This window comes from Neovison vison, chromosome 2 (assembly GCF_020171115.1).
Source record: "Neovison vison isolate M4711 chromosome 2, ASM_NN_V1, whole genome shotgun sequence".
Classification (NCBI taxonomy): Eukaryota; Metazoa; Chordata; class Mammalia; order Carnivora; family Mustelidae; genus Neogale; species Neogale vison.
In genome coordinates, this window is record NC_058092.1 from 105,787,136 (window position 1) to 105,812,927 (window position 25,792).

The 25,792-nt window shown below is 47.3% G+C and overlaps 1 protein-coding gene across 1 annotated transcript in view; it reads right to left on the reverse strand.

Annotated features, from left to right (window-relative positions):
* The window catches only part of PDZK1 (PDZ domain containing 1), a 37,491-nt gene extending 29,953 nt beyond the window's left edge, over positions 1 to 7,538 (reverse strand). Inside the window, exon 1 of the mRNA XM_044239071.1 lies at positions 7,455 to 7,538. The gene's annotated coding sequence lies outside the window, so the exon portion shown is untranslated. The remainder of the gene's footprint in view (positions 1 to 7,454) is intronic.
* Positions 7,539 to 25,792: the final 18,254 nt, after the last annotated feature.

Sequence of the window (25,792 nt, forward strand, 5' to 3'; positions counted from 1 at the left end):
ATGTCTCTCTGTGTCAAATCAATAAAACCTTTAAAAAAAAAAAATGAGATGAAGAAGAAAAGAAGGTCACTTACCTTGGCTCCAATCTCTCCTGCAGAGTAACTAAGACAAATCAGGAACTCTGAGGATATGGACCAAAATGTCCAGTGGGCTCAAACTGGCAAATCGCTAGGGTCAGGAGAGGCCTGTGGATTTGCTCTGCTATTTAGCACTTTGAGACAGCTTCTGGGAGGGGATAGGAACCAGGAATGCTGGACCTGTCAATTTCTCAAGAGAATCTGGAAATCCAGTTTTATGCAAAATTTCCCCACTGTAAAAAGCTGACAGCTATTTCAAATTTTTAAGAAACTCCATGTAAACCCAACAGAATTGAGCCCCTGGGCTGTCAGTTTATAACCACTGGCCAAAAAGGATTTCCAATAGCCACAGCATTGCTTCACTACAATGAGTCAACAAATTGAATACAATTTTCTAAGAAACAACTTGGGTTAATGTTTTCCTATTAGATAGATAGGCCAATCTCATTAATTGACAGTAGACCAATCAGGATGGCTTCTCATGGCTTTTTCCTCACCACAGGGTCCATGAATAGAAGGAGAAAGTGGTAACTTTTACCGTAAGTTGGGGTTAGACATGTTTAAAAAACAGAAAGTTTGGAGATGAGGATTTCTATACTTACAATGAGCATAGAGCTGGAATGTTAGACCAACATGAGTTGGCAGGTAAGAGTAGTCAAAGGATAGGGCTGGAGAGATGTAGAGTGTCAGGGACTGGCTGGGCAGGACAAATGCGGAGAAGGAAGGAATGGAAGGAGAGGTTTCAAAAATTAAGGGATCAACAGAGGAAAGGTCATCCGAAAAGATCTATAAGACAGAGTAATTTCTAGTCATGAAAAGTCTAAAAGAGATGTCTGGGTATATAGCTGATGTGAAGGGAATTCATATTTTTATTTCTATCTTCCCATATCATTCAAGTCGCAGTAAAGGACATTATTAAGAACTAGAGTTTTGGAGATAACCCAGTTTTTAACCCCAGCATCACCACTTTCTAGCTGTAAGAACATGGGTGACTTCTTTAATTTTGAGCTGAAGACAAAGGTACACCTGGAATAGGAAATGCATATAGACATGGTGAAGAGGACTTAAGATCAACCAAGTAAAGCATCTGAGCACAGTATCTGGGACATAGAAGGCAAGCCATGCACATTGTCTGCCTGGTCCTCTGGTGGGAGCCCCAATCCCTTTTTCTGCGAGAACACTTGAGCAGTATTTCTGTTTTTCTCTCTAAAGCAGACGAGAAGGGCTGGGCTGGGGCTAAGAGGGCCCCTTGATCATCAGGCCAGGGTTCTCTGCAGTCCAACTCTTTAAAGTTAGCATTAACCACCGGAAAGACAGGGCTGAAGATTTTGTTCCTCGGGAACTAAAACTCATGTAACGAGCTCCGATTTCTCCGACCGACCCCAGAAGGAGCACGTAAGTCTGAAAGCCAGGGAATTACAAAAATAAAACCAAATACCATATATCATAGAAGCATAAGATTCTGGGGAGCTTTACAAAACTTCCAGACCAAGTTGGGGGGGGTGGTGCCGCCGGAAGCAGATGAGCTCTAAAAGGGGTGCACACGAGGCAACCAGCACAGGCACCAAGGAACAGACAAGGGTGGAGAAGGTGCGTGAGGGAAGCGGGACCTTGTACTCAGAAAGCTTCTCCAGGTAGGGACCATGGCAGCCAAGCAGCAACTAGTGAGCAGGCTCACCTGCCAGGCCACACCCCTGAATTTCCAAAAGATTCAAGAAAGGGCATGGGAGAAACGCATTCTGTTTGGAAGCAGAAAAACAGATGAGCACTGTCAGCTGTGACCCACAGCCTGGTGTAAGGACTTCCAAGAAGGAAGGGGTGGGCTCTTCTGACTAGGATGCAGCAGAATTGGTCTACAAACACGGTGCCTACAGCCACTAGTCACGATGGATCCAGTGCTATCTTGTCTAATACTTGGGAACCAGTGGTGCAGGGAGTACCAGACCACAAAGAAAACAGTCTCTCCTCAAAAGGCACTTATGTAACCAACACCAGAGCCGTGGAAAACTACACAGCAGTCACTGAGCCACGCAGCAGGTGAATAATGTTTAACCCTAGTAATTGTGACTGTGGATGGCTGTTTGTAGGACTAGGATGTACCACAGAAAAATCGCTTCTGTTTCATCAAGGCATGAAGGGAAGAGAGGGTGGGAGCCCAGGGTAACATTCAACCTGGATGGTATTCGTTTTGCACTGAGCTCCTTGCTAGTCTATAAAACCCTTGGAACTTCAGCGAGAAGGCAACATTCCCAGGAACCTTGACCAGGCATCTGGGCACATTGTGTCCTCATGGAGAACACTGTCCCTCCCTCCCTGGTGTGCATCTGTGTCATGAGTGAGACAGACAAACACTAGAGTTCTATCAGAAAAATGCCATTGTTGGAGACTATGAGATAGTTAAGTCAGCACAGGGACAGGCCAAGAATCCCCAACAGCCATCAGCCCTGACCAAGGCCTCCTCCTGCCCTGGCGTGTCTGCCTTCCTTCAAGGGCAGCCTCAGAGCCTCAGACACGCAGTTTCTTCCAATGGCATAAGAGGAATCCTATCGTGTCCCAGCTGGGATTGACAGATGTCCCCAGCAAGGAAGAGATAAAGATTTCATCTTTCTTCACAAACATTTCACCTGGAGCAGGTTCTAGGTCTTCACTGCAGATAATTCACTTGGGACCACCTGGGTTCCTCCTTGGAAAAGCAAGACCTATGGAAGTTCAAACACTCAAGTGTCTTCATTTTAAAGAATTAGTGTCAAAAACAGAAGGATAAGCGGGAGCCTAAGATATGTATTTGCTAACTTTACTTTCCCATTGTCACAGTTACCATTTGGTCTTAGCCAGCAAGAGATTTCAAATGTGGGAAATTAATGAAATGCATTCCACTGAGCATTATGTGGAAAAGAGCGACTCCAGGCCCAGGGAGTTAATTCTTACTCCTCATTTATGATAAGGAATGAATCTGCTTATCTCAAAGTTCATGTGGCCAGCTGGTACCAAATACTACCCCCAGTCCCCAGGCATCATGAATGACACTTTGTCCTACATAGCAGGACTCTGGGCTGGAGGTCAAGGTCTTTCACACTTGACTTGCTTACCTAAGAGTTCTGCAAGCTGGGAGAAGGACAGAGTCAACATTATGTGGGAACAAAGACGCCCTCACAGAGGATAACTTTTGCCGCTGGTAAAGCTGGTAAAACCTGAGAATAACCAAGTCACCCTGAGGGATGGTTGGAACAGCGGCTATCCCTCAAATTGGCATCTTGTTCTACAAGACCTCTTGACCTTGAATTTCTACCCCGACATTGTTTTCATGTGTTCCACAGTCCTCCTGCCCCCAGGCTCTCCGACCTACTGCCTTGAGATCTTGCCATCATCCTATCAGGTTCTAAAAGAATCATTCAAGGAGCACCTGGGTGGCTCAGTCAGTTAACCATGTGACTCTTGATGTTGGCTTTGGTTATGATCTCAGAGTTGTGAGATCTAACCCCATGTCAGGCTCCATGCGCCGCTTAAGATTCTCTCTCTGCTTCTATCCTTCCCCTGCCCTCTTGATCTCTAAAAGAAAAAGAATAATAAAAATAAATAAAAACAAAAGAATCATTCAAGAAGCAGAATCCAGACTCCTTGCTCGGGCATAATCTTGCCCTACCTCATTCCTCTAGGCCCTCAGCAGATACCCAGCTGGCCTGCGCATGGCCACCCACACCCAGCCTGCCCTTTGCTCATGCCTGGAGTACCTTCCCCACTCTGATTAGTTATACATAGTATCTCCTAAGTAAACATTCTTTCCAAGTGAATGAATCTAAAACCTACCTGTTTTCAAGGCTCAGGTCAATTTTAAACATAAATCCTTTCCTAAGCACCTCAGTCTGAGGGCATCACTCTGTTGTCTGAATTTTAAGTATCATTTATACAATCGACAAGGTATATTTGGTTCTGGGGCAGACAGATCCCAAGGCCCTAATCAAATTAAGACACTGTCCTGCCGGGGCGCCTGGGTGGCTCAGTGGGTTGGAGCCTCTGCCTTCGGCTCAGGTCATGGTCTCAGGGTCCTGGGATCGAGCCCCATGTTGGGCTCTCTGCTTGGTGGGGAGCCTGTTTCCCCCCTTCTCTCTGCCTGCCTCTCTGCCTACTTGTGATCTATCTGTCAAATAAATAAATCTTTAAAAAAAAAAAAAAAAAGACACTGTCCTGCCCTCACAGAGCCCAGGAGTGCAGTGGGGAAAGTTAGAAACACAATTATCCAAAAATGGCATGGGTACAGTAATATCTAAAAGAAAATGTCTTGCTATTGTTAAATGTGTTTATTGAGGTCCTACTAAGCACCAAGCACCAGCCTAGGTACCTATTATGGTTTACATTTAATCCTAATGGTCCACACTGAAAATAAATAAATTAAATAAATAAATAAATAAATAAATAAAAGTGAGAAAAGGGAAAAAAAGAAAAAAAGAAATCCTAATGGCCCATGCCACCAGTAAAAAATAAATTTAAAAAAAGACTCTGAAGAGTTAAGTTGGTTTCCCATGGCTATTTGGATAAGCCACAGAGCCTGGATTCAAACCCACTGGAGTCTAGGCTCCTTTCCCCATCTCCCCAGCCTCCCACCCCTGAGGTATCTGCTGTGTTAGGGGACACAAGTAGTTAGACTGGAAGGAGGAAGGCAGCCCAGGTAAAAGGAAGAGTGAATAGTCCAGAAAGCCAGGAGAAGAAGTGTATATGGAAAGGAAGAAGCAGTTCAGGTGAGCCTGGGAAGCACGTTAGGCTCAGTCTTACAGGAGATCTCCAGTGTTCGTGCTGCATGAGGTTTAGAGCCTCAGAAGCTGGAGGCCGCCTCAGACCAAGAGCAAACCCTGCAGAGATACCCTCAAGCTGCCTAGAGGCTATTGTTCCTATTTATCAAAACTCCTTGCCGCTACCTGGGGTCCTACCTTCTCTGGGGCTATGCCCATCACAGAGTTGTCTGAAGACCATCAAACAGGGGCGCCTGGCCGGCTCAGATGGTTAAGCCTCTGCCTTCAGCTCAGGTCATGATCTCTAGGTCCTGCGATTGAGCCCCAGGTCAGGATCCCCGCTCAGCTGGGAGTCTGCTTCTCCCTCTCCCCATGCCCCTGTCCCTGCCACTGCCCCAGTCCCCTGCCACTTGTGCTCTCTCTCAAGTGAATAAATAAATCTTTAAAAAAAAAATCATCATAACAGTAGGAAACAGGCTGTGGTCTGTGTGTGAGACCCTCCAAGGTACGTTCTCCCACCTAATCCTCCAGACACCACAATGAAGTGGCTGTGCCTGTCTGACGGAGGAGGACACAGAGTCTCAGAAAAGAAGAATATGTCTGCTTGCAATGCAGCTTTCCAGCATCCATGCACTTCACCACTTAGCCAACGAGAGTAAGACATCATGAGGCAGCCCCTCATGAAATGCCAAGGAGAGGAGTTGCCACGATCTTGAGGAAACATATCTAAGTTGAACTTGCTATGCTCATATGCAACAAATATGAAAACCATTTAACAGGGCTGTGGCCAGAGATGTGCATCCCTCCGTGATCAAAGCCAGGCCCTCAGATGCCCCGAGAGTATCAGAGCACTTGAGCATCCTCTCCTGGAGAGCGGTTTCTCAAAACACCCTGATTCCATTCTTGCAGCCCGTTCCCTGACACACTAACCGGCAGCCCATTTAGCTGAATAGCTAAGCATCTGCTCTACACCAGGTGCCTTCCTAAGAGCTGGGATTAGAGCAGTAACACAGAAGAGGAGATCTCGGCTCTCCTGAAGCCTGACGTCTGGCAAGGGTGACCAGTAGAAAGTAAACGAGAGGACCTCTGGGGACAAAGGCTATGAACGAGGAGATGTGGTGATGGGCCTGAGGGGGAGGCTGGCTTGGAAAGCCCTTCCTGGGAAGGTAGCATTTCGATTCAAACCCAGACGACGAGACAGAGCCAGCCTTCTGAGCTGCAGGATAATGAAGTCCTCATACTTAGGGCTCCACCTTGACTTGGTGGGCTGAAGAGGACATTGGCCATGATCTAGTCCCAACTCCCGATTTATAGGGAGTCCAGAGAGGCTTGTTGAGATGAAAACACCAGGACGAGGTGCCTTCACTGACCACAGCCTGTTTCCTCCCACAGAGCCTTTGGTACTCACGCTGGAAATGTACACACCTTACGTTTATGCTTTGAATCCCCTCAAACATGTCTCATTTATAATTTTATATTCAGTACAGCCCTGGGGAAAGCGAGGCCATCACTGATAGATGGTGAAACTGAAGCCCCAGCTGTCTTGTCTAACGGAACTGTCACCACTAACCAAACAACAGCACGGGCTCTTTGTGCCCCAGTCCCGTGTCCTTTCCCCTGGAGGAGAAGCAGCTGTCTACAAACACAAGACATCATTACTAGCTACTTCATAGTTTATGGTGCAGAGAACATACAGAAGAGTTAAAGATAAGAACAATTTACTTAGTCATAACACACAAACTCAAAGTCCCTGAGTTATTTGCTGCAGGAAAGAACATGTGACTACAGGTGACTAGACACCCGCATGCCTATGAGTTCTGGATGTAGGACTGAGTTCTGGATATAGGACTGAGAGCAATGCTTGAACATTGAACAGGGCTGCAGGGACAGCTGAGGAGGAAGGAACCTGCCCGGATCAAGGGTCTCCTCCGCTGGAAAACCCTTATATAAAGTCACCTTTAAGTCCCTTAGTGTCTTCCTCTTAGGAAGAGACCAGTGGTTCCCAAACCTGGCTGCACACCAGAATCGTCTGGAATGTTAAAGAAACAAAGATTTTCAGACCCACACAAGACCCAAAGAATTATAAACTTCAAAAGGTAGAGCCTGGGGAGGTTACTTGAAAACTCAGCCACCTAGAAACTCACTGTTTTTTTCTCATTTCTTAGTGTTGTTATGTGATGAAAAGAGGAGATGCCTGTTTTTATTGGGTGGGAAAGTTAAGTTAGGTTTTACCCTTGAAGGGATGCTTCCAGAAGAAAATCTCTAATACACAAAGACCTTGCCTAGTGGGGAGGTCAGAGGAGTATCCCCCTGGTGACCTGTGAGGTCTGTTGTCACGCTCCCTTTGGGCTGCACGCCAACCCCCTAGGCAACCATGGGAAAGCTTTTTCTGAGGATCAGTTTACCAATTCCTTTGTGAAACAGACCCTAACCTGTGAGGGTCAGGCATCACGAGCAGAGAGAACCTCAGAGTGTGAACAATTCCCCCCGCCACCCCCACCACAGAAGGCCCCTGGCTCCTTCCCCATAGGCCTCCCTTCTGCCCTGGATAGCCAGCCACTGCTTGGCAAAGGAGAAAGGAAAAGAAAGAAGGAGGTTCAAGCCCAGACAGCTGGTGCCCTCAGTCAGGGCGACCAGAGTCAGCTCTTACCTGAATGTGGAAAGAAGAAAAGCTGGTCCGTTCACCGGGGAATTCTCTCTCTGCTGGTGAGCTCTAGTCTTGGAACTCACTGGACTTTGAACAAAGATTGATTTAAAAGCTGATGTATTTAACAGGGACCTGTGGTCTGAGTTCAAGTGACCTCTGTCCTGCTTCCTGCCAGCTGGTGGGCCCTGAGCAGCTCAAACCTGAGACAACCCACAACAAGCCCAGTGCCACCGCCCACCTAAGCCCTGAGGGGACGCTGCTGCTCCTCTGCCCCTCCCAAAGAAGGGGGGGCGGGGAGAAGAGAAGGGGCATTGGGGGAGGAGGCTCCTCGGCTTTCCTCATTTCTCTCCCTTGGCAAATGCCTTGGTCACACCAAGCAACACTCAGTGAATTAGGACCCTCCGCCGTGCCCCATCCCAGGGTTGTGGGGGCGCTGCGGGCCACCACCAGAGGACCCTCGAGCACGGAGGCCTCCCTGGGGAGCAGGAACCTCTGAGACCCCCTACCTAGTAGAAGGCCTGAGGCAGACAAGCCACAGTAAATGGAGCAAAGCCCCTCAGGCGCCCTTCTCCCCCCCCCCCCCCCCCCCCCCCCGGGAGTTTTTACCTACACTCAAAACCTTTGCTCTTACTTCCCAGACTCCCCTCCTCTTTCCCGTGCTCTCCTCCCTCCCTTTTCTCACCTGAGGATGCTTGGTCTCTATTCTCCAGCCTCTTGAAAATTGCCTTCCCCTTCCACTCACTTCCCTCTCAGGCAAGCCCAGCGGGGGAAGGTGGAAGGCTGAGGACCGCCTGGGCAGTGGGGAAGGGCTCCAGGCACCCAGAGCAGCAGCTCAGCCCTACCAGCAGCACCCACACAGGCAGACCCAAGCCAGGCTCCTGCCGGACCTGGATCCGCAGCCCACGCTGCAAATGAGGGCGAGAAGGTGCTCCAGGCAGTAAGGCGAAGCTAACCCCAGTCTGTGGATGGGAGACCCCCTCCTCCACCCATGCCTAAAGGGCTACTGACCTTGAATGGGCCTTAGGTTTTCCCAAGAAAGGCTTGGCCCAAGCCAGAGGGTAAATGGTCAAAAATGACAAACATCTGAGCAGCTAACTCAAATCAGATCCTGTCCATCTGGATTGCCCTGCCCCCGGGGCCTCCTGTGTCTCTTCCGAAATGGCCATGGAGAAGGGAAAAATCTTGACTGAAGATCAGAATACGTGTGTTCAAATGCTGACTTCGCCATTTCGGGGCTTTACTCTCTAGAGTAATTTTTCTTTTCTTTTCTTTAAAGATTTATATTTATTTATTTGACAGAGATCACAAATAGGCAGAGAGGCAGACAGAGAGAGAGGGGAGGAATCAGGCTCCTTGCTGAGCAGAGCCCCCGATGCAGGGCTCAAACCCAGGACTCTGGGACCATGACCTGAGCTGAAAGCAGAGGCTTTAACCCACTGAGCCACCCAGGTGCCCCAAGAGTAATTTATTTCTGACTCGGAGTCTCACTTAACCTTCATCATCTGTAAATAATTGTAATTATATTGTTTTTAGAGTTTTTTTTTTTTTAAGATTTTATTTATTTGACAGAGAGAGATCACAAGTAGACAGAGAGGCAGGCAGAGAGAGAGGTAGAGGGAAGCAGGCTCCCTGCTGAGCAGAGAGCCCGACGCGGGACTCGATCCCAGGACCCTGAGATCATGACCTGAGCCGAAGGCAGCTGCTTAACCCACTGAGCCACCCAGGCGCCCTAGAGTTGTTGTTTTTTTTACTATTGAGTCAAAAGGTCTCTCGCTTCTGTCCATAAATCCTAATATTTCCCTCCAGAGTTACTCTAGGTCTACTCTATTCTACATAGCAGCCCTTCAGATATTTGAAGGTTGTTATACTCTCCATAAACCTTCTTTTCTCTGGGATAAAATGAATGCCCCTTATTCCCTAAGGCGATCTGCAGAGGCCATGACTTCATGGCTTCTCCCCAGGTGTCCCCAATTTGCCTCTTAAAATCAAGGGTCTAAAGGGGGAACTTTAAAGTGAGGGAATTGTTCTAGATCTTGTTCTCTATCTTGAATGTGGGGGTGGATATTCGATTGTCTAAAATTACCAAATTTCATCAATCTATACATGTAAAAGGGTGATTCACACTGTATATAAAAGATATCTTAATTGCTAAGAAGCCTACATCAGTAATATTTATTCTTGACCCTTGTGAAATTTTAAAAGTTGGGTGACAGAAATAAAATGAAAACAGCCCTCCCAGTGGAGTATATACTCATCAGGAGACTTCTCAGACTGGCCCTCCATCCCAGTGCAGAAGGGGAAATAGTCACAATCTTTGAGACAGGAAACAGAAAAGACATCGAAATGCAGAGAAAGCAGGGCACCTGAGGGGCTCAGTCCGTTTAGCGTCAGGCTCTTGATTTCAGCTCAGGTCCTGATCTCAGGGTCTTGAGATCAAGTCCCATGTTGAGCTCCACACAGAGTCTGCTTGAATTCTCTCTCTCTCCCTCTCCCTCTGTCCCTCCTTGCTGCTAGAACTCTAAATAAATAAATACATAAATAAATAATAAACTCTTTAAACAGAAAGAAAGAAATGCAGAGTAAGCTTTGGTTCAAAATCAAATAGAAACAAACATCTTTTTTAAGTGACTAAAGAATTTCTCATTGGAATGTTGAACGAAATGAGGTTTAACCTCACTAAAACTTGAATTTTATTTACTTTTTTAGAAGTTTTTTATCTATTTATTTGACAGAGAGAGACAGTGAGAGAGGGAACACAAACAGGGGAGTGGAAGAGGGAGAAGCAGGCTTCACGCTGAGCAGAGAGACTGATGCAGAGCTTGATCCCAGGACTCTGGGATCATGACCGAGCCGAAGGCAGGCGCTTAATGACTGAGCCACCCAGGGGCCCCTAGAGCTTGAGTTTTAAAAGCACTCCTGCCTATGAATGGATCTGATCTGATTAATACAAAGCAGAACTGGTCTTATTGATTGCTTAGACCTAGACATTAATGAGAGGAGCAAACAGCATTATCTATTATGTACCTGGTAAGCCTTTATATCCACTATTCTGTTTAAAAGGGCACAATGCTTCAGGCCAATATCTCTATTTCACAGATAAGAAAAGCGAAAACTCACCTGGTCAGTTATTCTGTCTGGGATCATTTGGTGCAGAAGAACTGAGGAGCCTGTCTGGGCGTTGTGGCACCTGTACAAAAAGGCCCCTAGCCACCCAAGAAGGAATGTGCTCTCCTCCGTAGGGGTATTCAAGCAGAGGTGGATGGCTGTGTATCTGTTAGATGCTGAACACCACGGATCTACGACAGCTGAGCTAGGAAGGTGGGTGCTGTAAGCCCTGGTGTGTGTGTGGAAGGCCGTATGGCTAAGGGTTGTGAGCATGGGCTCCAGCATCAAACAGATGTTGCAGTGAACCCTAACTCTGCCATTAATAGTTTGGATGGGTTTGTTCTTTTTTTATTGTGAGCTCAAGTTTGGGCTTTATCTGCAGGAACTCTTGGCAGCCTGGGTGGAGGGTCTGCTTTGTTTCTGTGAGGCAGCCCACCCCTCATCCCCCTAGAATGATGAAGAAAGACACTGGCAACAGGGCCAATTTGTGTTAGTTACTTGCCTTAGTGTTTCTAGATCATGCAAACAATTCACATCAGTTACAACCCCAGCCCCTTCTCTTTTTTTTTTTTTTTTTTTTTGAGTCAGGGAGGGGCAGAGGGAGAGGAAGAGAGAGGATCTTAAGCAAGCTCCATGCCCAGCACAGAGCCCAACAAAAGGCTCGATCTCACTACCCTAAGATCGTGACTTGAGCCAAAATCTAGAGCCAGATGATTAACTAACTAAGCCATCCAGGCCCCCCAACCCAAGCCCCTTCTTTTTTTTGTTTGTTTGTTTTTAGATTTTATTTGTCAGAGAAAGAGAGAGAGTGTTCACAAGCGCACAGCCAGAGGGAGAAGCAGTTTCCCCACCAACCAACGAGCTCAATGTGGGACTCGATCCCAGGGTCCTGGGATCATGACCTTATCTGAAGGTAGCCGCCTAACCCACTGAGTCACCCAGACATCTCTACTCAAGCCCTTTCTAAAGGCAAATCTGTGTTTGGGAACTCACAGGAGGAAATTCTTTTTTCTTCACAGAGTCCAGGCCAAGATAGATGGTTTCCTAGCTATCCCTGATCAGTTCTTCCCTATTCTGTGTTTTCCATAAATAGATCCCTCTTCATCATACATTTATATTATGTTTATTATTTATTTTATGTCTCTCCCCCACCACAATATAAATTCCCCAGGGGCAAGATTATATTTCTCACTGCATCCCAAGTGCCTGGAATAGGAGCCTAAATTATAGCAAGCTTTTCAAAAAATGAAATTGAGCAAAGGAGTGAAAATATACATCTCATTTTGCCAGCTTGGTTTTAGTCTGGCCTTTTCCTAAGAAGGTGGATTTTTGGGGTCTCAGCTCTATCTAGGGTCCCAGTTCCTCAGTCTTATCTCCTATCCCAAAGTGACCCTATGAGAACAAACTGCTTGCTTGCTGTTTTTTTAGCTTCCTCTTCACTTCCGGACCTTAGAAATTTCTTTCCTTTCTTGCAAGCTTAACTATCTATTGAAAAAGTGTTTGATATATTTTAACCCAGCATTTCTATGGCCTTTGAGGAGGGAGGATTTTCAGGTTATCAGTCTTCCACATTTCCAGAAATGGCTCTGCCACTTAGCAGTTACTTTGCTTCTCAAAGCTCCAGCTTTTTCTTCTGTAAGTATCAGTAATATTAACAACCTCATAGGGTTTTTAGAAGGCTTAAGTGAAAAGACTTTTGTTGATCTCCTGGAATCGGGTAAATGTGCAGCACATAATACCATTATTACTATTGTTTCTGCAAGTCACGCTCTCCTGATTTATGGGCACACATTGTACAGACGAGCTCATGTAAACAAACAGGCTAGGAGTACGCCCTGGGCAAGTCAGGAGTTCAGGATGTTTGGGGGCATTATGGATGGTACGCCTGCCAGCCCAAGGCACAGCATTCTGTGCAACTGATCAGAAACAGAAAACAGAAAACTTCAAAGACCTCCCAGTGCTTCCCAACACTTTCCCCACCATGTCACACAGAAATTAACAGTTGTCTAGTTCACGAGGGTAAACAGATGAGGCTCTTCAAGGCTGGAGTGACTCATCTAGGACCATCTGCCCTAAGCTCTCCCAAACTCCTTAAAGGTTAAAGGGATTGCTACTTTGCCACACTCATAGGAAACTATAAAATGTTACTAAGAGCCACTAAAGAAAACTTCAGTAAATGAAGATTATATCATAGTCATGGACGGAAACTTCAACACTGTAAAGATGTTCATTCTCTCCAAACTGACAGATTAATGTATTCCCCATCAAACTTCCCGCAGGGCATGTTTGCTTACTTGTTTGGTTGGGGTTTTTTGGTGGAAGTTGACAAGCTAGTTCTGAAAAATAAGACTCAGGAAGCCCTCCTGGATAACAAGACAGTAGAGGATGGTAATTACTACAATATGCATGGGCACCAGATGGACAAATAGGCCAACGGAATAGACTAGGAAACCACCCCCCACAAACAGACCCAAACAAATAAAAACAGTTGATTTGTGACAAAGAACAGAGGGAAAGTTTGGTCTTTTCCAATAAATTGTTCTGATGTATTCCTTTCAGTTCTCATTTATTTCTTCCCAAGCTAAAACTCCATACTCAGGAAACAACTGCCCATTTTCACCTGTCCCCAGGCCCTGGCAACTACCATTCTACTCTCTGTCTTTATGAATTTCATTACTCTAGATATCTCACATGAGCGAAATCATATAGTATCTGTTTATTGTGACTGGCTTATTTTTCTTAGCAAATGTCTTCAAGGTTCATCCATACTGTAGCATGGGTCAGAATTTCCTCCCTCTCTGCGGGTGAAGAATATTCCATTGCATGGACACACCACATTTCATTTATCTGTTCGTCTGGTGATGAATTTGTTACTTCCACAGTTTGGCTATTGTGAATAATGGTGCTATGAACACAAGTCCCCACTTTCAGTTCTTTCGGGTTCTTACCCAGAAGTGGAGTTCTCAGATCATGTGGTGATTTTCTGTTTAGTGTCCTTCGGAACCCCCCATACCCTTGTCCATAGTGGTTGCACCAATGTACATTCCCACCAACAGCACAAAGTTCCCAATTTCTCTACATCCTCACCAGTACTTGTTACTTTCTGGGTTTTGGTGACTCTGACAACAGATGACTCTGTTGGCAGTCATCCTGATTTTTTAAAAAAAAGATTTTCTTTATTTATTTGTCAGGGAGAGAGAGAGAGCACAAGCAGGGGGAGTGGCAGGCAGAGGGAGAAGCAGGCTCCCAGCTGACCAAGGAACTCGATGCAGGACTCGATCTCAGGACCCTGAGACCATGGCCAGAGCCAAAAGCAGATGCTTAACTGACTGAGCCACCCAGGTGTCCCAATAATAGTCATCTTCATGGGTGTGAGGTGACATCTCACTTGAGTGATGTTCCTCTGAAAATGAATGCTTCTGAGCATCTTCTCATGTGCTTATTGATCTTTGGTATATCTTCTTCAGAGAAATGTCTGCTCAAGTCTTTTGTCCATTTTTTAATCTGCTTGTTTGATTTTTTTTTGTTGAGTTGTACAGTCTCAATTTTTTGGCTATGCAACCAAGATCCAGAGAGGTGAAGTGACTTAGCCAAGGTCACCTCAGGTTCATAGCAGACCCATGGCTAAAACCTAGCACTTTTATTCCCAAGGCCAAAGCCCTTTCCTACTACACCAATCTGCCCGGCTCAGTACGAGATAACAGCCTCCAATCCTCACCTTTAAGATTCATCCCTGAGGGGCGCCTGGGTGGCTCAGTGGGTTAAGCCGCTGCCTTCAGCTCAGGTCATGATCTCAGGGTCCTGGGATTGAGTCCCGCATCGGGCTTTCTGCTCAGCAGGGAGCCTGCTTCCCTCTCTCTCTCTCTCTGCCTGCCTCTCCATCTACTTGTGATTTCTCTCTGTCAAATAAATAAATAAAATCTTTAAAAAAAAAAAAAGATTCATCCCTGATATCCCCAAATTTTTACTCCAACTTCAGATCTGATTATCCCTGTCTTACCCTGTCTTTGTAGTAGCTCATTAACTTGGAGTCTAGCATTTTCAGCTCCAGTGGGTTTCTGTCCCTGTCCTGAGTCAGTGTTTATGACTCCTCCCCCCCGCTTGGACTCCCCATGTTACTCTGGCCTCATCCACCACCTGAAGAGACAATCTGTGTAGTCTGCATACCTGCTGAGGAATTTATTAGGCCAGGGTCCAGATGCAGACCTGAGATAAATGTTTTACAGCGGTGCAAGGCCACTGTCCCCCGCCACATCGCACATTGGAGCCCCACATGATTGCTGATCTGAACTTTTTCTCGTTTTTCTCCGCAACAAGGTGGCAGGTCAGGGGAGGCCCGAGGACCCCTAGAGAGCTGTGAATTATTAACACTTGCAAGCTGGCTGCAAATGATACTTTAGCAGTCATTCCCTCCCTGATTCTTTTTCCCAGCTGAGGGGGCAGAATACACAATACTTTTCCACTAAAAGGAAAACTGAGGTGCAGAACAGGAACAGTCTTGGGTTCCTGCCTGGACCAAGTCTGAGTCCTCTCAGAGTCTGGATTTGGGTCTCCACCTGCATCTTTCTGAGAAACACAGAAACAGAATATCAGTGGTTCTTGGGAAATTTGGACCCCTTCTCAAGGGCCCCAGAGGGACAAGTTCGGGAACAAGAGAACAGCAAGGAAAGTACCAGGCCTCTCGAGGTTATAGCCTCACCCTGACTCTACCCTTCACAGAGAGACTATCCAAGGCGGAAGGGCCAGTGAGAGAGAATCAAGACCAGGAGCAGCCTAGTGGCCCCAAGTCTATAGCATGATTTAAAAGATACCCTTTTGGGTCACTTGGGTGGCTCACTGGGTTAAGCTTCTGCCTTCAGCTCAGGTCATGATCTCATGAGTCTTGGGATCTAGCCCCGCTTTGGGTTCTCTGCTCAGCAGGGAGCCTGCTTCCTCCTCTCTCTCTGCCTGCCTACTTGTGATCTCCCTCTCTCTGTCAGATAAATAAATAAATCTTAAAAAAAAAAAAAAAGACACCCTTTCTTCAGGGGCTCAGTCAGTTAAGCATCTGACTCTTAGCTCAGGTCCTGATATCAGGGTTGGGAGTTCAAGCCCCATGTCAGGCTCCACACTGGGTCTGAAGCCTACTTAAAATGAATGAATGAATGAATGAATGAATGAAAATAAAAGACACCACTATCTCAAAGTTTTGCCTCCTTTGGGATGGTTCTAGTGCCTCCTGACACTCCAGTTTGGAGCACTAATCTATGTAGACCTTGTTTTTTCCCACTGTTTAGAATTCCAACATGGAGGGCACCTGGGTGGTTCAGTGGGTTGAGGCCTCTGCCTTCAACTCAGGTCATGGTCCCGGGGTCCTGGGATCGAGCCCCACATCGGGCTCTCTGCTCAGCAGGGAGCCTGCTTCCACCTCTCTCTCTGCCTGCCTTTCTGCCTACTTGTGAGCTCTCTCTGTCTGTTGAATAAATAAATAAAATATTTAAAATTAAAAAAAAAAAGAATTCTAACTTGCCAGAAAAAAGATAATAGTGATGCTTGCCTTCGTTATCCACTGAAGAATGTACATTTTCTTCTCAAAAGCCCAAGTCTGGACCAGGAGAGTCCCATCTGATCTGCCGTAAGGTGGAGCACAGCCTCTGTGCCCAGCCAGCCAGAGGACTGCCTGCGAGTCCTCTGTTGGCAGGGTACCCTTTGCTAAACACCATCTTTTACCTTTCCCCTAGATCAGCCTGAAAATATCCTGGAGGACAAAATGTGAATCCCTGATTCAAAGAATCGGGCATCAGGAAGGCCTGAGGTTCCCGGGGGCTGTGGGAAGACTGAGAAAGTACAGATGTCACAAAGCATGGGAGGCTGGTTTCCTCAGCTCCTGTGGCCAAAGGCAGAGCTTGGCAGGAGCCTCAGGGAGGAACTCGGCGATAGCTTCATGCGGCTGGTCCCAGGAGGTGAGAGGCAGAGGAGGATGGGGCATCTGTAGCCACAGTGTTTGTGTTATATGACTTCAGTGTACCTGGAGTTGCGGAGAGAAGCCTTCTTCCTATTTATTTACACAGCACAGCGTGGCTCTGGGGTAGCAGTGAGGGGGCGCTCCAGCCCAGAGCACAGACAGAGCTGAGACTGTGGCTAGTTCTACCACAAGGCTGGTGTGTCCTGGAGAAGCTCAGTGCGCCTCTGTGCAGATCAGTGGGTGAGCCGGTGGCAGGGTTTGGACAGCTGAGCCAGTGGTCCTGTGGGCCTGGTCCCCTGTCAGCACAAGGCCTGGCCTGGCTGGTGTCCTCTGGGACCAGGGACAGACGAGATAGACTCTCTAGTGCACCATAGTGACATGAGATTTTTCTCTGCCTTCTATTTACAAGGACAGAACTTTGGGTCAATATTCCTGGGGAACCATTCACTAAAGACTGGAAATGAGAAGTGAAACTGAGAGAGACATCCTTCCCAAGGCTTGTTCTGCCATCTTGATACTCAAACCCGGTCTCCATAGTGAAACAGCCCTGACTCCCTCCTCACATTTTACCAAGGACTCTGGGCAAGAAGCCAGTGGTGACACGGCTGGGGACGAGGACTGGAATGCCCACACAGCTTTGCTTTAAATGTCCTCTGGCTGGAGATTGGTTTCCTTCCAGAGAACTGTTGGCTGCGGCAGATGGCTCAGTTCATCTTCTCCAGGGTTGCTGCTGGGTTTCCCACGAAGTCCCTGGAGCCAGGATGGGCTGAGGCCACGGCAGAGAGGGATATAGATCCTTCAGCTTCTGACATCCTTCCTCACAGTCACTTGGGTTCCTACCCATCACACCAGTCATGAAACAGGTGTAAGCCCCAAGTCCAATCAAGGATCAGAGGTACTCTCCCCAACCAACACCCCCACAAACCCACACACAGTAAGAGCCTTGCATGGCTGCAACCAGGCAAGCCTCAGGGGGAATGTGACACAATGACAGATTTTCCCTCTGCCTGCAGATGTCAGCCGCTAGCATCTTCGTTGCCTTAAAGTCCAATGTGGTCAAGTGAAAAGTGAGAATTCATCACCAAAGTTAAAGCAATCTTTGACTACACTGACTAGACAAGACTGTGACTATGCTAGGCAGGGGGCAGGTCTGAGGCTCCACGTACTTGACAAGGGAACGGGACAAATTAGACTATGTTCAGAGAGAATGACGAGGCTGAAGGACACATTGACACTGGACCATAAGGAGTAGTTGAAGGAGCCGGGGACACTTAGCCCCGAAAGGAGAAGTGTTAACTAGTATGAAGACCTTTCTTCAGAGGTTTGATGGACTTCTGTGTGGGAAGGGAAACTAGGTAATGACAATAACTAACATTAACTGAGTACTTACTATGTGCCAAGTACCACACTAACTGTTTTCCATACATTTTCTCATTGAAACTAGCTATTGATCCCATGACAAAAGTGCTATTATCAGGCCCATTCCATGGAGGAGGAAATTAAGAAAAGTTGAGTGACTTGCCCAAGGCCATCTCCTAAATGGAGTCAGAAGATGAACCTCGCAGTCTGACTCCTGTGCCTGGGGCTGAACCACCATCCAGAACATGTTCTGTGTGCGGCCCTCAGCAGAACAGGGAGCCATGGTTGGAAGTTAACGGGAGGCAGATCTGAAGGCAATACGACAAAGAATTTGTAAACCGGAGGTGCTCAAAAAGAACGCTGGGCGGGTACTCTGGATGGTAATGAGCCACACACCACCAGAGAGATGAAAGCAGAGTCTGCAAGAGGTATCACACACAACAGTTCGCAAGGAGCAACTCGGTGAATGCCACACCAAGAAGCTTGTGGGGGACACAAACACATGGTTGGACCCCACGGCAAACCTACGGAATCAGACACTCCGTGGCAGGGCCCAACCATCTGCATTTTAACCCTTGTCTAGTGGCTTTAATACACACTCAAGTCTGAGAATCACTGGCCTAGAATTTTCTGCACCCTGCCAGCGACTGGACTAGACCTCACCATTCTCCAGGAGCAAGAGATTATTTAACATCCAACCAGATCTTCTTTTAATGTTGAGCACTTCCTAGTAATACCCAGAACACAACGTGTCAGTTGCTAGCTTGTACAACTGGCCTCAGGTACCTCAGACATCCTAAGGCTGACAGGATAAACATTTGGGAGGCTGTGGGCCGGAGGAGGCTGCCCCAAGCCCCCGCAAGGGGACACAGCCGACACTCCGGTCACTTCAGTGGCTTCATTGGTTTCCAACAAGCCTGTCAAGTTATCCCTATACCATGTTTTTTGGTTTTTTTTTAAAGATTTTATTTATTTATTTGTCAGAGAGAGAGGGAGAGAGAGCGCGAGCACAGGCAGACAGAGGCAGAGGGAGAAGCAGGCTCCCCGCCAAGCAAGGAGCCCGATGTGGGACTCGATCCCAGGACGCTGGGATCATAACCCGAGCCGAAGGCAGCCGCTCAACCAACTGAGCCACCCAGGCGTCCCCCTATACCATGTTTGTTTATATTGTTCGTACACCTGAAAAATGCTTACCACTGCCTTTTGAAATTCCACCTCCTTTCAGAGTTTAATTCAAACGTCACTTGGTCCACTGAAGTAAGTGCCCCACACTGTCTGTCACGGGGACAGTCTCCATTTCCTCTCTCATTCCTTCTCTTCTTCTGGGCTTCCTCTCACTTGTGTGGTGCTTACAGCACCGGGCACATTCTGCCTCAGCCAGCACCTTGTCCCTCACCACCAAGCGTGCTCTCTTTGAGAACAGGCCAGCTGGTGCTCCGTCACATCAACCCCGCAGGGCCCAAAACACAATGGCATTCAGTGAGGAGGGAGCAGAAGCAGCATCTTGAGGAAATCATGTACGCAGGTGTTGCACGACGGGCAGATGCACCCTGATTGGAAGGAAGTCCTCTGCCATTCGCTTTCAAGCCTGAGGTCTTTGCAGAATTTTGAGGGTTTGGCAACAACCACTGTGAGCACACGTGTGTCTGCTGGTGCTCAAGGGGCCCCAAAGTTGCAACTCCACAGTTTTGTTATCTTTGACTTTTTTTTTTCATTGTTGCATAGCCTCCAGCTGATGACAAAGACTGAAGGGTGTCATGGCCAAACTTCTGGGTGTCTCACAGAGATGAGCACAAGCAAGTCTCCATTTCAAGGAACAGAGAAGTCATAAATTTGGCCACTTTTGTAGGGGCTGGGATAGAAAATACTAGACCCCATTCAGCAGTTCATGTCTGTGGGGCCCGGTGTCCTATGGCTGTCGTGGACCGGTCCTGGGCCCAGGATGATGGTGAGAGACCTGCAGATGAGAGGAGAGACTCCCCTCCCCCACCCCTCAGCAATCCCAGCAACCTCCCACCACCCAGCTGGTTTCCATCCCCCAGGAATCCACACATTCTGTTGTGAAAGCCGAGCAGTTTAACAGAATAAGGAGATGGAGCTGATGCCTGTCTCACCTGATAACATGACAATGGCTTTGGTGGGTCCCATGAAAGGACCAAAGGACCACAGAGTACTACAAACCAGGAAATCCCTGTCCACACATGGATGAGTGACTCTAGATTTGTCATGAAAAATTTCCCTGACCCCTCTTCTTCTGACAGTCCTTGGGCTCCTGGGTAGCTTGGCATTTTCAACAATCACGTTGGTTATTTGTTTCAGAACCATGGGGCTTCTCATTGTGCTGGGTCCTCTCCGGCATGGAGCCTGGCCCAGCCTTGCAGAAGTTAGAACCCCAAACTTCTCACTCTCAGACCGATGCTCTTTCCATCAAGGTGCGTGACACTAGAATTCAGGGATAATCCCGGCAATCTCCCAGTGACCTCCCTTGGACACCAGTGACCAAGGAGGAACAGATCAGAACAGAATAGAAATGGGTTGAAGGGGTCATAGATGGGGAAACAAGGTCAGCCATTCACCCACTCAACCCCCACCCCCACCCCATGCAGGACCGTTTGGGCTGTCCCCCTCTCCATCTCCCACGCCGCCCTCAGGTTCCCTCACTGTGCCACCCTCTTCCCCCTTCAGCCTGGAGCTGCTTTCTCCTCTGTCCTGTCCTTAAGCAAAGCCTTCTCTCAGGAAAAGACTTGATACCCTTCTTTATACTTGAGAGCACATGCTCAGTCATTCTATCATCAGTCTTATCTTCATTATGAACTATCAGTGAAAAATCTTTGTCCCCCAAGGTGAAGAAAACAATTTCAAAGAGTGCTTTTTCTCAGCCCCCTCAGCAGATAGTCTGTCCCTAACACAAAAAGGAAGAGGAAAAGCAGCAGAGGATGAGGTGGAAAAGAAAAAGTTCACAGTGGGGGTGAAGGAGAGAGAGGCAGGAAGACCCCTGATTGCTACAAAAACCCATGCTGTGGTTTTCAAAGACCATATATACAGGTCATGAAGGTGTGAGCAATGACGGAAGTGGGAGACGACCAAAGAACAAGACAGGGGCTGAGAGCTCATTCAAAGTGCCTTCACCAGAGCCCCCAGGCTGAGAGCAAGAAAGAAGAACTTCTGTCCCAAGGTAATGAGGCCCACTGGGGAACTGGGGTCTGGGAGTGGGAATGGGACCATTGACAGAACTGCTCAGGTAAGGACAGGCTTCCAGTGAGGTCCTTGAGAACCCCTAATTTTTGCAATGCTCTTTACCCTTAGGACGCTAGAAAGAGAAGTGTTACTGTGCCAGCTGGGGCACCATGCTTGCTCTTCCCAAGTCGGCTTCCAGGGATCCAGGCCCCATTCTAACACTTGCCTCAAACATGAAAGAACTGTACTGCATGTTCATGGGAGGGAAATCCAGGCAAGCTCCCGAAGTAACAAACCTGACCAAGCACAAATCTCTTATGCTGTTCTAAATCCTACAGGCCACTTTGTTTTGGTCAGTGTTCATGGGAGATGAATGACAAAGGGTCATTTTTATCAATAAAAAGGACATGGTCACTAGAGGAAAGTTCTCAAGACTTGGATCCACTGTCCTCCAGATCCCTCAAAGCCTGGCCTAGGACAAGCCACGGGGCTGCATGGAGCTTCAGACGGTCCTGTGAGGCACCCCAAGGGAAGTTTATATCCCAGATGTATGCTCTGGGAGGGGGGATACCAACAAGAGAGGCTTCAGGCCAACTGGCATGTTTTGGCAGAATAAACTTGTGAATTCCAGAGTGAAAATAATGATTTGGAAATAGTTTTCCATGGGATGCCAGGTGCAGTCAATTGACTGTTTGACTCTTGGTTTCAGCTCAGGTTGTGATCTTGGGTTCGGGGGGATCGACCCACGTAGGCTCCATGCTCATTGCTTAAGATTCTCTCCCTCCTCCCTCTCCTCCCCTTCCCTCCCCTCTCTCTCTCTGTAAAATGAATGGGTAAATCCAAAAAAAAAAAAAAAAAAGAAAAAGAAGAACAAGTAGTTTTCCTTGGGGCACCTGTTGTGGCTCAGTCTATTAAGCAACCGACTCTTGACCTCAGCTCAAGTCTTGATCTCAGGGTTATGAATTAAGGCCCATATTAAAAAAAAGAAAGAAAGAGAGAGAGAGAGAGAGAAAGGGTTTTCCTCTAAGTTCCAGAGTTATGCACTTTAGTGGAAGACTTTTCACCTAGGAATCAGGAGAGCTGGTTTCCTCAGTTTCCCTAATTACAAAACAAGGAGCCTGTTCTTTTTTTTTTTTTTTAAAGATTTTATTTATTTATTTGACAGACGGAGATCACAAGCGGGCAGAGAAGCAGGCAGAGAGAGAGGAGGAAGCAGGCTCCCCGCTGAGCAGAGAGCCCAATGTGGGGCTCGATCCCAGGACCCTGGGATCACGACCTGAGCCGAAGGCAGCGGCTTAACCCACTGAGTCACCCAGGTGCCCCACAAGGAGCCTGTTCTGTAGGAGTTCTTAACTGAGGGTCCATTCATGAGATTCATAAACCCGAGAGAAACATTATATCTTTATTTCCACCAGTTTCTAGCTGAAAGTTAGCATTTGTTTCAATTATGAATGTAGGAAACCAACCACAATAGAATTTGCCATCAATAGAAATCAGAAACATTTCCAAATCTCATTACAGTTGTTACAGATTTCTCAAAATGTCACATAGATTCATCACTACTATGAGATTATGATGATTTACTGATGCTAGATCTTAGGAAACACACTACACTATCACATGTTACAATGTTTAGATGTCTATTTTGATATAATTTGTTTCCTTTGTTATCCTTTATATTTTGTTTTATTAATTTGTAAATTATTCTGAGAAGCGGACCCACAGGCTTCACCAGACATACCAAAGGTGTCTGTGGTGCATTTATGTTATGGTTGAGAAGCCCAACTCTGTGTGTCAAGGCAGGTCAGGGCCTCAAGCCTGAGAAAGCAGACAAGTGCTCCAAGGGCCTTCTGAGACTGACTTCAGTTTACTTACTAATCTGTTTCTATTTTAAGAAAGTTGGGTGTGTGGTGGTTGATGAAATCCCATCTCTGGGTCTGGGGCATCTTTTTCAGCTTGGTGGGAGATCTGCAAATGGCAATCTGCAAACGAATATTTGTGAAGCTGTTTGCTAACCTTCCAGCTCCTCTGAGAGGTTAGATCAGGACTTTGGTAGCAAAAAGAAGAGCCTCTTCCTTCCAGTCTTTACCCACCAGCAGAGGGTCCACACTCCACAGAAAATGTCAGGCACAGACCCATGTGTCATTTAATTATCGCAACATTCACAGGAGGGAGCTTTAAACACAGGAGGAGTGTAAGGCTGAGCAAGGTTGGTAACATGCCCCAGATCATATGAAGCTTGGATTTGAGTCTGGGACTCCAGATGCCTCCTGCTTTCTAAGGTCAGGGAGAAGGAGGGTGTTTACCTCCAGAGGCACATCCTCAGAGTCCAAAGGTCCTGGGCACCCAGCATAGTTCAGGGACCGCGGGGAAGGCTGAAAGGTGACGATGCCAACCTAACCTGGACCCTCATCGTTGCCAACTCCAGGGCTCGCCATGTCTTATGAGGAAGAGGAGACCTGCATCTAGCCTGTGGACCCAGAAAGTCCCCACGTTTCGCTCCCCAACACCTCTTCCCGCTTTGGAGGGGTCTAGTATAGGTCAAGACCCACCAAACCGGATCTTGCACCGCCCACACCTCCAGCACTAGCTCAGGTTTTCCCCAGCTAGCCTGCACACCCTACCCCGCGCCACCTCCGGCTTCAACTAGAAGGCAGCGCCCTCTAGTGGTCATAACGCAGAAGCAACGGTGCCTTCTCCACCCGGCCCTGCCTGCATCACACCGGGGTGCTCCCCCTCCAGGCACCAAGGTCACCTACTCCAAGAGCATCTTTTCCCCATGGCCCCTACCTGCCCAGGCCCCCTGAACGGCCCACGATAAACTTACACGCTCTGCTCCAGCTCGGCCCTAGGCACCACGAAGCGCGGCCACTCCTGCATCAGCCCCTGGGAGCCTGCCCGCCACTCTGCCGCTCTCTTCTTGGAAGCGGTCCCTACCACGCCCCTCCCATCCCGCTGCACCAGTCCCTCAGGAAACACGCCTAGAGAGGGGACGTGACCTTCTCAACATCTCGCAGCTAGCTAATGCACAGCCAGGACTGGAAGCCCAATCTTTCCAGATCGTTCCCTGCCTTACCTCACCACCAGATCCCCAGTCAGCAAACATCCGTCAAGGCCTAACTGCATTCCGGTCTTGCAGCCTTTCCAGACCTCTCATTCAGAATTTCTCCTTTCTTATTCCTTGATACACTTTATGACCTTGTTCTTGTTATCACAGCCTTCCTTGGATTGCAGCCGTTCCTGAGTGGCTAGATAGATGTGAGGAGAGGGACAAAGGACATGAAAGACCCGCATAACTTGGGAGTTAGAATCCTAGCTCCTTCACTTAGAAGCTGTGATTTTTAAGCTCCTCACAACGCCTTTCTAAGCTTCCATACGCTTGGTAAAAGTGACACATTTTTAAATAACTAGAAAAGTCGTGCTTTATAAGAACTAAACACAATTGTGGATGTGGAGGTGTTTGGGACACTGTAAATTGCTGCAAATATGAGGAAGCATAAAAATAATCATGGCTAACATTTACTGAGTTTTTACTCTATGCCAGCCACTACCCTGGCATTAAACCATGTAAGCAGTTTACATGGGTTGCCTCCTTTAACCCACAGAACAACCCTGGAAAGAGAATATGATCATCATTTTACAGCTCAGTAAGCTGCTTTTCAGAGAGGTTAAGAAACTTGCCAAAGCCAGAGTACAGATGGGTCCTTCTGACTAGAGGCTGCACAGAACCACTGAGAGAGTCAGCCTCTGTTTTAGTTGTCTCTCTGGGCTCTGTGGTGCCTAACACATCATAGTTGTTCAGTGTTTGTCAAATATATTCATTTATTAAGGGCTGAGGATGGTTCCTATCCCAGGAGCCTAAGTATAAGTGTTTCCTTAGATCTGGCATCAGTAAGTGTTGGGACACAAGCCGTCTGGTTCCAGAGTCTATGCTTTAAACCACAAACCTAGGCTAAATGAATAACTGCAATTCTTCTTCATCTTCCTTTTTCGAGTTTTTAAATTTAAATTCAATTAATTAACATATAATGTATAATCAGTTTCAGAGGTGGTGTTCAGTGTTTCATCAGTCTTCTATAACACCCAGTGCTCATTACATGCCCTCCTTAATGCCCAGCACCCAGTTTCCCCATCCCCCACTCACCTTCCCTCCAGCACCCCTGTTTGTTTCCTATGATTAAGATTCTCTGATGGTTTGTCTCCCTTTCTGATTTCATCTTGTTTTATTTTTCCTTCCCTTCCCCTATGCTCCTCTGTTTTGTTTCTTGAATTCCACATATGAGTGAGATCATATGATAGTTGTCTTTCTCTGACAGACTACTTTGGCTTAGCATAATACCCTCCAGTTCCTTCCTTCTCCTTGCAAACGGCAAAATTTCATTTCTTTATCTTCCTTTTCAAATCAGATAATACTTTGTGGCTAGACACAAAGCATGTCATTCAATGTTTTGTTTCAAGAGTCAGCAGGACATTCTGGTGGAGACATGGAAGAGCATGAAAGTAAGACAACACACAGGAGAAGGAACACAAGGTCAAGGCTAGGGCAGTAGCCCTGGGGGCAAGACGACTGGGAGTTTTCATTAGGATTATAACAAACTAAGAGGCACCTGAGTGACTCAGTTGGTTAAACATCTGCCTTTGGCTCAGGTCATGATCCCAGGGTTCTGGGATCGAGTCCCACTCACTTCGGGCTCCCTGCTCATCAGGGAGCCTGCTTCTCTCACTGCCTGTCTCCCCTGCTCATTCCTTCTCTCTC